Here is a 3,573-nt window from a genome sequence, read left to right as displayed (position 1 = left end):
CTTAGTAAAGATCTCATTTTGAACATTTATTTTTTACTTGACCTGAAACATAATTTAATGTTTGTATGCACTACAAAGGGATCTCCACCATAACTCTAGTTGCCATCCATCACCATACAAATTGACCGTATTTACCTATTTTGCCTCAACTCTCTTCTCTGGTAACCACCAATCTGTTCTCAGTATCTATGAGATGATTTTTCCTTTTTCTATATTCCACATAAAGTGAAATCACACAGTATTTGTTTTTCTCTGACTTATTTCACTTAGTATGATACCGTCAGGGTCCACCTATGCTGTCCCAACAGGCACAGTTTTCTTTTTATGAATGAGTAATATTCATACACACGCACCTCTCATCTTTACCCACTCATACATTGATGAACAGTTAGGTTTTTCCATAGCCTGGCTATTGTAAATAATGCTGCAATGAACATAGAGGTACGTACATGGTTTTGAATAAGTTTACATATTCTTCGGATAATTATCCAGAAGTGAAGTGGCTGGGCTATATGGTAGTTCTATTTTTAATTTTCTGAGAAACCTCCATACTGTTTTCCATAGTGGCTGTACCTATTTACATTCCCACCAACAGTGGACAGGGGTTCCCTTTTCTCCACATCCTTGCCAACACTTATTTCTTGTCTTTTGTAGAAAATAACTATTCTAACAGGTTGTGAGGTGATATCTCATTGTGGTTTTGATTTGCATTTACCAAGATAATTAGTGATGTTGAACATCTTTCTGTAAACATCTGTAGGTCTTCTTTGGAAAAATACCTACAGTTGACCCTTGAACAAAGCAGGGGTTTGGGATGCCAACCCTCTGACACAGTCACATTTGCAAATAACTGTTTAGTCAGCTCTCTGTATCCCTGGTTCTGCATCTGTGGATTCAACCAATCGTGGATCGTGTAATAACACGATAGCACATACTTACTGAGAGAGAGAAACTTGCATACTAGTGGACCTCACAGTTCAAATGCATGCTATTCAAGGGTCAACTGTGTTTAGATTTTCTGCCCATTTTAAAAAATCTGATTGTTTGCTTTTTTACTCATAAGTTCTTCGTATATTTTGGATATTAGCTTCCTTTAGGATATATAACTTGCAAATGTTTTCTCCCATTCAATAGATTGCCTTTTTATTTTGTTGATGATTTCCTTTGCTATGATAATCATGATTGTGTGTGTGTGTGAGAGAGATTTCAATGAATTGTCTTTCTGTGGTATTTTTTGTAGCTTGTTGAGTTTCTTCAAAACAGCTATTTTGAATTCTTTATCAGCTAGATCACAGACTTTTGTACATTACAGCTTGATTGTTAAAGTATCTTTTGTTGATGACATGATTCCTTGATTTTGTTTTTCATATTGCTGGTAGTTTTGCACTGCTTGGTTTCACATTTGAATTAGCAGATAACATCTTTAAATCTATGCTGCTGCTGCTGCTAAGTCGCGTCAGTCGTGTCCCACTCTGTGCGACCCCATAGACTGCAGCCCACCAGGCTCCGCCATCCCTGGGATTCTCCAGGCAAGAACACTGGAGTGGGTTGCCATTTCCTTCTCCAATGCATGAAAGTGAAAAGTGAAAGTGAAGTCGCTCAGTCGTGTCTGACTCTTAGCGACCCCATGGACTGCAGCCTACAGGCTCCTCCATCCATGGGATTTCCTGCTTTCAAATAGAGTATTCCGGTTGTTAGTGCTGTTATCTGGGGTTTTCTCCGCGTCTGTATCGGTACACCTGCTCCACTCTCTTGCTCCCTCTTGTGGCCGAATCCTTGAACTTTTATGTCTTGTTCTTAAAACTCGTCAGGCTGGCTGCTGGACATCTCATTTCCAGAAGGTGGCACTATAGCTCACGTTTCTGACGTCTGCCTTGCCGGTAAACCCTGGCCTGTTTTCTGAACTCACTGTCTAGAACTAGCTGTCACTGCTGTGCTGGGCAGTGTGCACATGCAACCAGCTGCAGTGTGGCGGGAGGTGTGTCTCTAGCATTCAGGAAATTGAGGGTGCCCAGGGACCTGGTAGGTAGGTAGGTCCCCAGGTGTGCTATTCCCAGAGGCTTGCGGGTAGATTTCCTGCTGAGTGAATCCAATAGGAACCATGTCCCTTTAATGCCCTTTGATACGGTATTCTTGTCTGCCTTTTTGCTTGTTCTCTTTGCTCCTGCCAGCCATGGAGGTCCGATCTCTGTACTCTGGGTGCTGCTGGAGAAAAATGGGTTTCTCCAGCTGCATCGGGTACAACTGGAGAAGTCAGCACTCATTTCCTGCTCTAGTTTTTCACTACTAGAGAGATGGAGGCCCACTGCTTGTTCATCCCCTTGAGGGACAAAGGACAGCACAGGTAAAGTTCTTACTGTTGCCCCTGTGTCCAAACCCATTCACATATTACATATAGTCACATGTTGCAAAAATGCATGCCATATATTTTTACTCCAATGGCATGCTAGAATCTCCCTTTGGAAAGCCTGGACTTCTGCAATTTCTGTCTTGTCCGTGGGTACCTGCCCAGTTTCAGCACTTTGCAAGTTTTTTCTTTACTGTCATGAGATGATATGGGACAGGTTGCTGTTCCACCAGTTCAACAGCGTGTACTGAAGTCTTTCTGCCTGCTGTCTGATGCACAGGTTGGCACGTCCCTTGGTGTGTCGTGCTGGATCCCACAACTCCTGCAAAGGCGCTTTGGTTCATGGAGTGAGTGAAGTCGCTAAGTCGTGTCCGACTCTTTGCAACCCCATGGACTGCAGCCTACCACGCTCCTCTGTCCATGGGATTTTCCAGGCAAGAGTACTGGAGTGGGTTGCCATTGCCTTCTCCAGAGGATCTTCCCAACCCAGGGATCGAACCTGGGTCTCCTGCATTGTAGGCAGACGCTTTACCGTCTGAGCCACCAGGGAAGTTTATGGATAGATGCCCAATTCTTGGTTCATGGATAGATGTCCAATTCTTTATTGAAAGGGAGGGACAAAAAAGAGGAACATCTTGTGTCATGGCGATGCTCTTAGGATTTCTTAATAAAACATAAGTCTTATTGGGGAAAATGTACATGTATCTGTTTTCATGGTTTTGAGATATAGATGTTTAGCTTAGGTTGAGATTTTGAGAACTGTTAAGAAAAGCAGAAGCTCTGGAGTCTGACAGATAGGGTCAAGATCACCTGTGCTGCTATCTAGTCCTGTGACACTGGGCATTATACTTAACTAAGCCACACTTCCTTTATACAGTGTTTAGCATAATGCCTAAAATGCTAAACACTTTGACATATTGAGTTACTGTTCTAATTAGGGCATTAGTAAAGAAAGCATTAGTCTCTGAGATTGAGGGGAAAAAAACTCATCATGTACAAGAGCAAGTGGTAAGAGAATTTAGAAGAAAAGGATCTACATCAGCATATGCTTTATTTCCTTTGACTTGAGATGGCAGTATGTACCTCAGTAACGCACAAGCCTGAACCTAGGGAAGCAGTTCACTTTACTTAGTAAGGAGGCACTTGGATTAAACAGTATTGATTCAGTAGTAAAGCTTTTGTTTCTGAACAACAGAAACTAGCTTCAGCCAAAGGAAAAAAAAAAG

The 3,573-nt window shown here is 42.2% G+C and overlaps 1 non-coding gene across 1 annotated transcript; it reads right to left on the bottom strand.

Moving 5' to 3' along the window:
* Positions 1–2,825: 2,825 nt before the first annotated feature.
* TRNAC-ACA (transfer RNA cysteine (anticodon ACA)) lies at positions 2,826–2,897 on the bottom strand. Its single transcript has one exon. It is a non-coding gene; the product is annotated as a tRNA-Cys (tRNA).
* Positions 2,898–3,573: the final 676 nt, after the last annotated feature.

The sequence above is a fragment of the Bos mutus genome, chromosome X, assembly GCF_027580195.1.
Source record: "Bos mutus isolate GX-2022 chromosome X, NWIPB_WYAK_1.1, whole genome shotgun sequence".
Classification (NCBI taxonomy): Eukaryota; Metazoa; Chordata; class Mammalia; order Artiodactyla; family Bovidae; genus Bos; species Bos mutus.
This window is presented reverse-complemented; position numbering and strand designations above follow the sequence as displayed.